The sequence below is a fragment of the Balaenoptera ricei genome, chromosome 13, assembly GCF_028023285.1.
Source record: "Balaenoptera ricei isolate mBalRic1 chromosome 13, mBalRic1.hap2, whole genome shotgun sequence".
Classification (NCBI taxonomy): domain Eukaryota; kingdom Metazoa; phylum Chordata; class Mammalia; order Artiodactyla; family Balaenopteridae; genus Balaenoptera; species Balaenoptera ricei.
Window position 1 is genome coordinate 37,144,815 of NC_082651.1, and position 13,313 is coordinate 37,158,127.

Sequence of the window (13,313 nt, forward strand, 5' to 3'; positions counted from 1 at the left end):
CACCGGGGAAGTCCCAGGACTACCACTTTTAAAGGAGAAGGTACAAACCCCTCGGTTCTATGAACTGGAGATTTTTAGTCAGAAGTCAATATATTTGTTGTTAGGCACATTTTATGTTAGGCTGTCTCCCTGCACAGGATGCAGGCGCCTTGAGAATGGAAGTCATATCCCTCTATAGTACGTCCCTCTTCTTTCTGCTTTGCAGTTTGCTGCTCCACTTGTTCAACCCCACCTAGTAATAACCTATACTTCCCTTGTTCCTGTTTTCCCATCTGGAAAACAGACAAAAGGCAACCAAACAACGCAAAGGTCTCAACAAATAAGGGATATCCAAAACCAGAGATGGCCAAAACTTCTGTATCCCTCATGAAACCTAGCCCGGTGTTCAATACTTAGGTATCATTAATACATGCGTGTTGACTGAAACAGTTGAAACTCAATTCTTCCACTTCCCAGTTTAGTTTTAGTCCTCATACAAAACCTGATAATCAACTTGGTTAATGCTAGGGATCACAGTGAAAAATAATATCTGAACTGACTTCTGTCAGATGAGTGAGAACTAAGGTTATTTCAGTGTATCTGAAGCATAGAAAGTGAGGGCAAAAGTGGCATAAGATGGGGCTAGAGAAGCAGAGAGGATTCTAGACCACGCAGAGTCTTAAAGGCCAACACTGTTTTCTATTCTCAAAACAATGCTTGTGAGCGATGTTTATGAGCAATGTTCCAACTTGCCTTGAAGGTTTTTTGTGTGAAGAACGGATTGGAAGGAAACAAGATATATGGACACTAGTTAGGACCTAATCGCAACACACAGGCAAGTTCAGTATTAGGGTGTTGAGGGAGAGCTGACAGATTCCAAAGAAATTCAGGAGATGAACTGAAGCGGGCTTAATGGGGTATGAGATGGAGGAAAGGAAGGTCTTAGGGAATTAAAGGGTTTACTGCACACATGAGCAAAGTCTCAAAATTAATCATTTGAACGTACAGAGGTAGATCTCTCAAATGACTCCGGTTAGGAAGCAACGGTACGCCCTTTAGAATTCCTAGAGACAACACAAATCAACTGTTTCGATGGAAAATTCGGCGGGACCGGTGCGTTTTTTCACTCCAACTTAGCTCCAGTTCCTATTACTCACATCTTCTGTGCCAAAACAACACAGCTGGAGGAACTGAAGGGGATTCCGTTTTGGTAATTAAGGAGTGTCCCCAACACTGACAGTCCCATCTTAAAAAGCACTCCCTCTGCATTTTACCCGAGGAGCAATGGCCAGAGCCTCCCTTTGAAAACGATGGGCAGAAATGAGAACATCACACACAGTCCCTTTCAGCTACTGTGAACTGAGCCGCGAGACGACCAATACCCCCTGGCACAGCGCGGACGGGCCAGCGCGCGGGGGCAACAGGGACAGGAGACAGCACAAGAGACGAAGCCCAGGCCCAGGGGCCAAGGCCTATTACCTTTCCGGCATGTGCAAAACATAAAACAGAAGCAATATTGTAACAAATTCATTAAAGACTTAAGAAAAAAACAAAAATCAGATGCTAAAGTGCCTACTCTAACCACTATACTATACTATATTGCTTCTATAAAACAAGCACTAAACCTCAGATACAGAAAAAAACCCTTTTCGTGTCCTCACACCTAGGTCAAAATTACAAAGCGTTAATTCAGGAGACAGAAAGGGAAGGAATAAATCTGAATGAATCTGAGTCAGAACACAGTGCTATAACCTTAGGCAAATTCCACAATACCCATGCCTCAACATGGCAAATTCCACAATACCCATGCCTCAACCTCCCTATCTATAAAGGAGTTAACCACACCAGCGCTAACCATTACTTGCCTCCTGGTAGCTTGTGAGTGTTAATTAATATTTGTAATAAATACACAGATCATCAGTTGAAAGAAACAAGGAAAACTACAGCGTTATTATTATTGCCTTGTTGCTAGAGCTAAACACCACAAATCAACATAAATAACTTATGTACACCAAGAATGTAGGGTTTGAATATGTACTTTGAAAGGCAATCGTATAATTAGTTGTTTCACCTCTAATTGCTTTTCCTTTTTTTTTTTTTTTTTTAATTTAAAAAAGCAATACAGGGACTTCCCTGGTGGTTCAGTGGTAAAGAATCCGTCCTGCAATGCAGGGGACGCGGGTTCGATTCCCGGTCGGGGAACTAAGATCCCACATGCCGCGGGGCAACTAAGCCCTCGCACCAAACTACTGAGCTCGCACACCTCAATGAGGTAGCCCACGTGCCACAACTAGAGAGAGAAAACCCGCACGCCACAACTAGAGAGAAGCTCTCATGCTGCAACGAAGAGCCCGTGCGCCGCAACGACAATAAAGATCCCACATGCCTTAACGAAGGTCCCGCATGCCGCAACTAAGACCCAATACAGCCAATCAACCAATCAATCAATCAAGTGGGGCGGGGGGAGCAATACAGGAATTTCCCTGGCAGTCCAGCGGTTAAGACTCCAAGCTCCCAATGCAGGGGGCACGGGCTCGATCCCTGATTGGGGAACCAAGATCCCACATGTGGCACAGCGTAGCCGAAAAAAAAACAAAAAAAGCAACACATACCCTACGGCATTTATCCCAGAGAACGCATGTTCGCACAAAAAAAGGTACACAAATGTCCACAGCATCTCTATCAGTAATAGTCAGGAAATGGGAAAAAAACTCAGATGTTCTTCAATGGGCAAGTGATTAAACAAACTGAAGTACAGCCAAACCATGGAATACTACTCAGCAATTAAAAAGAAAGCGGCACTGGGACCTCTCTGGTGTTCCAGCGGTTAAGACTCTGCACTCTCAATGCAGGGGGCCCAGGTTCCATCCCTGGTCAGGGAACTAGATCCCGCATGCTGCAACTAAAGACCCGCACAGCCAAATAAATAAATAAATATTTTTTTAAAAAAAAAAGGAGCACTGTTGATTCATGCAATTTGGATGACTCTCCAGGGAATTACACTGATTGAAAAAGGCCGATCCAAAAGGTTGCATACTGGGAATTCCCTGGCGGTCCAGTGTTTAGCACTCAGCACTTTCACTACCTGGGCTGGGTTCAATCCTTGGTCGGGGAACTAAGATCGCACAACCGGCAGCGCAGCCAAAAAAAAATTTTTTTTACTTAAAAAAAAAAAAAAGGTTACACACTATATGATTTTATTCACATAACATTCTTTTTTTTTAATTAATTAGTTAATTTATTTTATTTTTGGCTGCGTTGGGTCTTCGTTGCTGCGTGTGGGCTTTCTCTAGTTGCGGCGAGCGGGGGCTACTCTTTGTTGCAGTGTGCGGGCTTCTCGCTGCGGTGGCTTCTCTTGTTGCAGAGCACGGGCTCTAGGCACGCGGGCTTCAGTAGTTGTGGCACGTGGGCTCAGTAGTTGTGGCTCCCGGGCTCTAAAGCGCAGGCTCAGTCGTTGTGGCGCATGGGCTTAGTTGCTCCGCGGCATGTGGGATCTTCCCGGACAAGGGATCAAACCCATGTCCCCTGCAATGGCAGGCAGATTCTTAACCGCTGCGCCACCAGGGAAGTCCCACATAACATTCTTGAAATGACAGGTTGCCAGGGACAGATAGGGCCGGGGGAGTGGGAGACGGGCCATCTTCCCCAGGGGGTATTTTCCCTTGATCATCTGCACAAAAACTTTATTGCAACTTTATCCACTGCACTATCAGATCATTATGATTTGGTGGGGAGTGGGGGAGCAGCAGTGGCTATAAAATGGCATCAGGAGAGATCCTGTGGGATGGAAATGTTCTCTATCTTGACTGTGTCAATGGCAATACCCAGGTTGTGACAGTATACTATGATTCTGTAAGATGTTACCATTGGGGAAAACTGGGGAAAGGACACACAGGAGCTATCGCACTATTATTTCTTACAATTGCATGTAAACCTACAATAATCTGTAAACAAAAAGTTTAATCAGAAATGAAGGCAACACATGCCTCTTGTAACAAGTAAAACAATAGTCTGTGGTCAGTCTCTTTCTCTACCCGTCCCATTCCCTCCCTCTTGAGATAACCATGCAAACTCACTGCTCATACAAACAGGCATGCATTTAATACTTTCTGTTTACTGTATCAAAATGGGATCATACATACTACATATTACCCTGCAGCCTACCTTCTTCACCCATCATCCCTATATCATAGAGAGCTTAAAAAAAAAAAATTTTTTTTTAAGTGCCAAGCAGGATGGCAGGTATAGAAAATTTTCTGACTAGGGCAAATCTGACAAATGTTTACCGTGCTAATGTGCCATAGCTCAGCCAGGTGCATTCAGTGAGAGCACAATATGCAAGTAGCATTCTAAAGAGATCTGCAAAAAATGCAAGGTCTTCAGCAGCTCTTCGAGGATCCCATCCCCCTCTCTGCCTCCTCCATGGAACCATCCCATGGAGGTTTAACAGTTTAACTCCATTTGCCCCCTCCTGCTGTTTGTGCTTTTGTTGTATACTTCTGTTCTACATCTCCACAAGACATTATTATTGTCATTTATTTACAAAATAACGTATAAATATAAAGGTGTATGTACCTGGGTATATGTACATGTATATATTAGACACACACACACACTTTAAGTGCTCTTTGTTCTTTCCTGCAGTTGTGTTCTTTTTTTGGGGGGGGGGGGGCAAGTTTTTATATTGGTAAAGTTCTGTACTACTAGAAATAGAAGATTTGAAAAGAAAAGTGAGACTTGAGGATTATCTGTGGAGCTTATCCTCATTCTCCTGCTGACGCATTATGTGTTTATAATTTGAGAACTGCAGATAAATACAAACTGGTCTTCTCCATACTTGCTCACTAAGGAATTCCTCATTTCTAGGAAACGTCTATTTCAAGGAAAGGAAACAAACAAAAACACCTAGTGCACTAGATGATTAAAAGGTACACATTTTATAGCCTGAGTTCGAGAAAAAAATTACCCAAGAAACGGCCTTTTTCCCTAGGAGCCAGCTTCTACTAGGGGAGTCTAGGGTTCTCTAGGCAAAGAAAAAAAACTTGCCAGTTTAAACAGAGTAACAGAAACGTTCAGCCAATCAAATATACAGAACTCATCACTTGCAGTGAGGAATGAAAGGCCTGTATCAACAGAAAAAATAAATGGCACCGGCAACGTCTGCAACAGAAAACAAACAGGAAATCCTTTAAAAAGCCAAAATTGCAAAGACAGATGAACAGGGTATGAAATTACACGCCGGGCAATGCACCTGTTAAAGGAAAAGAGGCGCACACCAAGTCTGAAGTCTTAAGAATTCGGTGTTTAACACTACTTCTGCATGCTGCCCAGCAGAAAACTCGGGTCCTGGCTTAATCCACAACGCACACTTCATTTAAGGAGGTGAACTGCTTGGTCTGACTCAGTTTCTTATTCTGTAAAATGAATGCAACACAGCTGTCGTGAGTCCCCAAAGAATTCTGCACAAACGCTTTGTAACTCCAAAGTGCTGTGCAAATCAGAGCAGCCCTTCTCTCCTTCACATTCGTTGGACTTAGAATTTCAGAAGTTTAGCTGAAAATATAGACGACTCGGAAGCAAGGGACTGAGAGTGGCCCACACAGGTGGAAAGAAATGCAGAAACTGGAGCACCTCATACAAACCGCAAGAGACCACGTTCACGTGCACACGTTATCAGTAACAGAAAACGCCACCGGTAGCAACTGTAAACCACTGAGAGGACCAGCAACGACATGTGTCCAAATCCAGCCGGCAGCACAGCCTCGTCGGCGGCAATGCCTTAAACACAGCTCCCCGCACTCCGCGGCCTAACGAGATCCACTTTTTCCAAAAAGTTTAGCAACTTGCCAAGTACACTGGCGTAGTTCACCTTTTTTAATTGCTAAACAAACATGCAGGGGAGTTGAGACAATCAAGGGAATGTTCAGCCTTCCTCAAAAATAAGATCCAGGAAATTCACGTTTTGCTTGAACAGTTTCATGTCTAAAACTGATCACAAACCTCTGTTTGATGTTGTTTTCTCGCTGCTGGCCAATGAGCCCGGGAAAGAGAACCAATTCTTTCAAACAGGGAGGGCTCTCTGCACTCTTCAGCTAAACCAGCGAGGCTTTACCACCGTCACGTTTAAAATAATGAGGAAGATGCCTCCATAGAGTTTACCGGGCTGCGCTAATCACGAGGGGCCTCGGGCGCCCAGGGCGGATCCCAGCGCCGGTGGCCGCGGGACCGGACGCCCTCCCCGGGACCCCCCCAGGACCCCCTCCCCGGGACGCGGCCGCGGGACAGGACGCCCCCCAGAACCCCTGCCCGGGACGCAGCTGCGGGACAGGACGCCCCCCAGACCCCTGCCCGGGACGCAGCTGCGGGACAGGACGCCCCCCAGAACCCCTGCCCGGGACGCGGCCGCGGGACACGAAGCTCCCCCCTCCCCAGGAACCCCTCCCCAGAGCGCGGGCCTCGCCGCCGTCTCGCAGCACCCGCCGCGCTCACCGCGGGCCGGGAGCCCCCTCAGGCCGACTGGCCCCCGCCCGCCGCCCGGCCTCCCTCCGGCCCGCGCCGCCCGCCGCGCTCACCGCGTTTTTCTTCTGCACCATCTTGTCCATCTTCTTGGCAATGCGGACCACCTCGTCCTCCATGGCCCTGGCAGGCCTGCCCCGCGCCGGGCCGCGGGGGACGGGAAACGAGAGGAGCTGGCCGGGCGGCAGGTAAGCCCAGGCGTCGGCGAGGGCCCTCACCAGGCGTGACCGAGGCGCTTCTTCACTCACGACGACTGCGACGGCGGGGGCGGCGGCGGCGGCGGCGCTCCTCCCACGCAGGCAGCGCCAATCGAGCTCCCAGCTCGCGGCGGCGACGGCGGCGGCGCTCCTCCCCCGCAGGCAGCGCCAATCGAGCTCCCAGCTCGCGGCGGCGACGGCGGCGGCGCTCCTCCCACGCAGGCAGCGCCAATCGAGCTCCCAGCTCGCGGCGGCGACGGCGGCGGCGCTCCTCCCCCGCAGGCAGCGCCAATCGAGCTCCCAGCTCGCGGCGGCGGCGGCGGCGGCGCTCCTCCCCCGCAGGCAGCGCCAATCGAGCTCCCAGCTCGCGGCGGCGGCGGCGGCGGCGGCGCTCCTCCCCCGCAGGCAGCGCCAAACGAGCTCCCAGCTCGCGGCGGCGGCGGCGGCGGCGCTCCTCCCCCGCAGGCAGCGCCAATCCAGCTCGCGGCGACGGCGGCGCTCCTCCCCCGCAGGCAGTGCCAAGCGAGCTCCCAGCTCGCGGCGGCGACGGCGGCGGCGCTCCTCCCCCGCAGGCAGTGCCAAGCGAGCTCCCAGCTCGCGGCGGCGGCCCCCCTCCCCCGCAGGCAGCGCCAATCGAGCTCCCAGCTCGCGGCGGCGGCGGCGCTCCTCCCCCGCAGGCAGCGCCAATCGAGCTCCCAGCTCGCGGCGGCGGCGGCGGCGCTCCTCCCCCGCAGGCAGCGCCAAACGAGCTCCCAGCTCGCGGCGGCGGCGCTCCTCCGCCGCAGGCAGCGCCAATCCAGCTCGCGGCGGCGGCGGCGGCGCTCCTCCCCCGCAGGCAGTGCCAAGCGAGCTCCCAGCTCGCGGCGGCGGCGCTCCTCCCCCGCAGGCAGTGCCAAGCGAGCTCCCAGCTCGCGGCGGCGGCGCTCCTCCCCCGCAGGCAGCGACAATCGAGCTCCCGGCTCGCGGCGGCGACGGCGGCGCTCCTCCCCCGCAGGGAGCGCCAGTCGAGCTCCCAGCTCGCGGCGGCGGCGGCGGCGCTCCTCCCCCGCAGGGAGCGCCAATCGAGCTCCCAGCTCGCGGCGGCGACGGCGGCGGCGCTCCTCCCCCGCAGGCAGCGACAATCGAGCTCCCAGCTCGCGGCGGCGGCGGCGGCGGCGGCGCTCCTCCCCCGCAGGCAGCGCCAATCGCGCTCCCAGCTCTGTTCTTTTGTTTTTTTTTTTTTTTGAATTCTGAGATTTTTCATTTGAAGTACATCTTAAAGCTATTAAATTCACAAATATGCTAATTTAAATACCCAATTCTATTATCTAAAACACACATTGCAAACATACAAATATCTATTCTCTCCACATGTCAGAGCCCATTCATTTCATGGTTTGGAAATGGGGAGAATAGATCCCCTTAAACTGCAAGTCAGCAGGTGTTTCTTTACAGTTAACTTTAGCAAAATTCATACAAAATATTAATGAACAATGAATGATCTTCTTTACTTGTTAACTCACAAGGAAACACCTTCAAAACTGCATTTTGTTAAAGTTTCTGTACTAAAATGTAGAAAAACTGAACTACACAAATATTGAAAAGTTTAAAATTCCTTAATTTTTTATTCCTGGTACCACTACCACAATTTACAGGGCAATATACCTGATGTAATGAAAAGAAAAAGACAAAGCTACAACAGATAAAAGACCTCAGGAATGTACATCTAATTGACCCTCCGTTGCATGAATCAATAGCTGCACTTTTTGCAAACTGTGGCTAGGACAGTCCTGAACAAGAAGGGTTTCCTGTTTAAGCTGCAGTAACTTTTCTGACTATGGATCATCGTTCCTTCTGCGGCAGGTTTTTACAGTTCCTCTAATGCATTTGGGACGACTGTCTCAAAGTAACCTGCAGCTTTCCTGACAACTCCTCGCTCTCTCTCCTGCTAAGAACTGTAGCCCTTTTCTTCTAAGTTTTGAGAACCTTCTGCTACCATATCCACCACTTCCACCACCAGATCCATAACCACCACCATAGGGACTTCCCGAGCTTCTTCCACCAAAACTGCCCCCCTTCATGGGTCCATAATTTGATTGCTGTTGTCCACTATAATTTCCAAAATCATTATAGCTCCCACCACCACCACCGTAGTTACCTCCAAAATTTCCTCCTTCATTGTAAGCATCATATCCTCCACCACCGCCACCATATCCACCATCTTGGTTTCCATATCCTGGTCCACCACCACCATAGCCTCCTCTACTACTGTAACCAGGACCACCACCATCGTTACCACCGTCGCCTCCAAATCCGTTTTATCCACCATCACCTCCTCCATAACTACCTCTGCTGCCACCACCTCCACCACCATAGCCTCCTCTTCCACCAAAGTTTCCACCACGGCCAAAGTTACCTCCACCACCTCCAAAGTTTCCTCCACGACCCATAAAGTTGCCAGATCCACCTCCACGACCTCTCTGTGATCCAGCAGATTGCATTTCTTGTTTAGAAAGGGCCTTTTTCACTTACAATTATGCCCATTAATAGTGTGGTATTTCTGAACAACAATTTTATCAACTGTATCATGATCATCAAAAGTTACAAAAGCAAATCCTCTCTTTTTTCCACTCTGCCTGTCTTCCATAACTCCTATGGTTTCAATCTTGCCATACTTTTCAAAGTAGTCTCTCGAATTACATTCTTCTGTATCTTCTTTAATACCACCAACAAAAATTTTCTTCACTGTTAGATGGGCACCAGGCTTTACAGAATCCTCTCTAGAAACAGCTCTCTTTGGTTCCACTACACGCCCATCAACCTTGTGTGGTCGAGCACACATTGCTGCATCCACCTCTTCAACCCAAGAGTAAGTCACAAAACCAAAGCCCCTGGAACGGTTTGTCTGGGGGTCTCTCATCACCACACAATCTGTAAGTGTGCCCCATTTCTCAAAATGTTCTCTTAAGCTATCGTCTGTAGTTTCAAAGCTCAGACCGCCAATAAACAGTTTTCTCAACTGTTCTGGTTCCTTTGGATCATGGCCCTCCTCCCCCCGGCGGCGGCGGCGGCCGGAGTCGGGCTGGGGGCGACCGGGCGGCGGTTTTACCTCCGTTTTGAGACCGGACTCGCCTCTTCCAACTCGAGTTCAATATGGGACCGAGAGCCCAGCTCTGTTCTATGTTGGGCCATTTTACTTCAGCCCAAAAAAATTTCTTCTAGTATTCCCTAAGGTCTGCTGGGGATCAGTTTTCTTATTTTTCATTTATCTGTATTTGATTTTTTAAAATTGATTCCAATTTTCTGTTGAGATTCTCCATATTTTAATCTATTAATCCCCATCTTTTACTCTCAATATAGTCATTTTAAAGTTCTGTGCTAACTCCAGAATCTGAATTCCCTCTAAATCAATTTTTCTTGGTTTTTTTTTTTTTTTTTTGTCTTAAGTTTTAGTCACTTTTTCCTGCTTCAGGAATTTCATAATTTTTGATTGTGTGCTGGACGTGGTGAATAAAAAATTCATAGAGACTGAAGATGCTATTACTTTGCACCAGAGAAGATTTACCCTTTTCTCTGTTAATCAGAGTGGCTGATCATTTCAGTCATTTCAGGAATTTTACTAGGTCAGAACTGGGTTGGAGCTTTAGTTGTCTCATCCTACCTATGATTTTTCCTAATTTGTGGCCTCCCTGGATTTTTGCTGTGAGCCTGACAGGTCTTTGATTCTTCAATAAATACAGTCAGTTATTGACTTCAGTCTTTCAGATGTTTGAATTCAGCTCTTTAGGCTCTCAGTTCTCACAGCTTCAGAGTATGGCAAATGTAAGGAGAGACCAGCTATGTATTTGTTGCCGTTACACTTTCTCAGTGAAAATTTGTCTCATAAACACTGAAACATTGCAGATGATTTCACTTTTTCTGACTCAGCCCCCTTCTTGGGGATGGCACTTCTGGGTTTTTACTGTGAGTCTGGTAGGTCTCTAATTCCTCACTTTGGAAAGTTCTCTCCCTCAGGCATTAGGTATTTAGCTTCCTGCTTTATATAGGTTCAAAAACTGGCAAATGTCTTGAAGAGGAGACCTAATGATTGTCACAGGCCCCTTTATCTAGCGGGATTTGGTTTGTTAGTGCCATGACTGTGCAGGAAATTTCACTCTGCTTTCTTGGCTCAGTCCCCCATCATCCTATACCACCCTGACACTAAGGAAATGTCCTGTGGGGGAAATCGGCTTGACATTCTGCTAGATTTCACTCCATCATGCCAGCAAATGAGTTCATCAAAAGGTATGGTGATTTCTCTTTTCCAGTGGAGTATGTCTCCCTACACCAAACCCCTGCTCCAAATCTCTAAATGTCCCTCTCTAGCATATTAGTTGATATTGTTTCTTGATTGCTTCCTTAGCTCGATGATCTTTTATTCAAGTTTGTTTGCTCGTTGCAGCAGGAGTGATGGCCTGTGCCTACCTAGTGCAGGCATATTATTATGGAGATATGGCTTTGGTCCCAGACACCACAATAAGGAGAATATCATAAGAAAGCAAGTCACACGAGTTGTTTGGTTTCCCAGTGCATGTAAAAGTTATGTTTATGCTATACTGTAGTCTATTAAGTGTGCAATAGCATTATGTCTAAAAAAAGTACATATCTTAATTTGAAAGTAGACTTTAAGAATGCTACCCATAGGGGGCTTCCCTGGTGGCGCAGTGGTTGAGAATCTGCCTGCTGATGCAGGGGACATGGGTTCGAGCCCTGGTCTGGGAGGATCCCACATGCCGCGGAGCAGCTGGGCCTGTGAGCCACAATTACTGAGCCTGCGCGTCTGGAGCCTGTGCTCCGCAACAAGAGAGGCCGCGATAGTGAGAGGCCCGCGCACCGCGATGAAGAGTGGCCCTCACTTGCCACAACTAGAGAAAGCCCTTGCACAGAAACGAAGACCCAACACAGCCATAAAATAAAAATAAATTAATTAAAAAAAAAAAAAAAATTGAAAAAAAAAAAAAAAAAAAAAGAATGCTACCCATCATCTGAGCCTTCAGCAAGCTGTAATCTTTTTGCAATAGTAACATCAAAGATCACTGATCACAGATCATGTAACAAGTATAATAGTGAAAAAGTTTGAAATATTGTGAGACTTACCAAAACATGACATAGAGACACGAAGTGAGCAAATGCTGTTGGAAAAATGGCACCACCAGTAGAGCTGCTTGACACAGGGTTGCCACAAACCTTCAATTTGTAAAAAAAAAAAAAAAAAAAAAAAGCATTATCTGCAAGGTACAATAAAGTGAAGTGCAATAAAGTGAGGTATGCCTATACATCCTGCCTCAAAGCAGAAATCCTATTTAGATCACCTTTAATTTCTCTCTATGATATATCAATAGTTTTCTATTCTAATAGGGTTCTTACATTTTTTATTACACTTATTATTAGGTATATGATGTTTTGATGATAATGTAGATGGCATATTTTTTAGTTTTTAATTTTATAACTTTTCAGACACAGAAAAATGTTAGTGGAATTTTTTAATGTTTGGTCTCTTATCTGGCAACTCTTCTAAAAACTAACTGATATTCTAATAAGTTATCTGTAGATGGTTTTGGATTTTCTGTATCCTTAATTATATCAACTATGGAAAGTGACAGTATGATTTCTTCCTTTCTTAGCCTTATATTTCTGATTTCTTTTTCCTGCCTTACTGCTAATGCCATTTAATACTTTTACTAATAGGTTGAATAGAAAAGGTAAGAGTTGGCATTCTTATTTTGTTCCTAATCTTACAGTGGACATTCTCCACATTTCACTATAAACAGGATGGTGGCTCTAAAGTTTTTTGTAGTTTCCCTTTGCTATGAGTTTTTAATCATACATAATTATTGAATTTTATCAAATGCTTTATCTGACTATACTGATATGATCATATACATTTTCTCCTTTATTTTATGGATGTGGTGCATGACATCTATTGATATTTGAATGTTAACTCACCTTGCATTTCTGGAGTAAAACAACTTGGTAGGAATTCACACACACACACACACACACACACACATTCACTCACTCACACACTCTACATTTGATTGTCTAACATTTTGTGTATGATTTTTGCTTCTGTATACATAAGGGAGATGGGCCTATTTTCTTTTCTCATAATTGTCCTTTTAATTAGTGAATAGTATATAGAGGGTAGAGATTTAAAAGACCTTTTAAAAGGTCTTCTTCTTCTGTGATATAATACAATACAGTATTACTCCATTTTTTAAAAATGACCTTTTTCATTTTCAAATAATTTCAAATCTGCAGAAAAGATACAAACAGAGTTCCCTTTACCTCTCTCCCAGTTTTTCCTATTGCTAACATCTTATACTACCATAGTATATTTTTCAAAATTAAAAAGCCAACATTTATACATTACTATTAACTAAACTTAAGACTTTTTTTGGATTTCACCAGTTTTCCTGTTAATGACCTTTTTCTGTTCTAGGACCCAATCCAGTATATCACATTCCACTTAGTTAGTTGTCATGTCTCCTTAGTCTTCTCTGGTCTATGACAGTTCCTCATTCCTTCCTTGTTTTTCATGATTTTGACAGTCTTGAGGAATATTTGTCTGATATTTTGTAGAATTGTTCTCAGTCTGGGTTT

General features: G+C 46.3%; 1 pseudogene; it reads right to left on the reverse strand.

Annotated features, from left to right (window-relative positions):
* Nucleotides 1-8,650: 8,650 nt before the first annotated feature.
* On the reverse strand, nucleotides 8,651-11,352 carry LOC132377271 (heterogeneous nuclear ribonucleoprotein A3-like; annotated as a pseudogene).
* Between the last annotated feature and the right edge of the window lie 1,961 nt (nucleotides 11,353-13,313).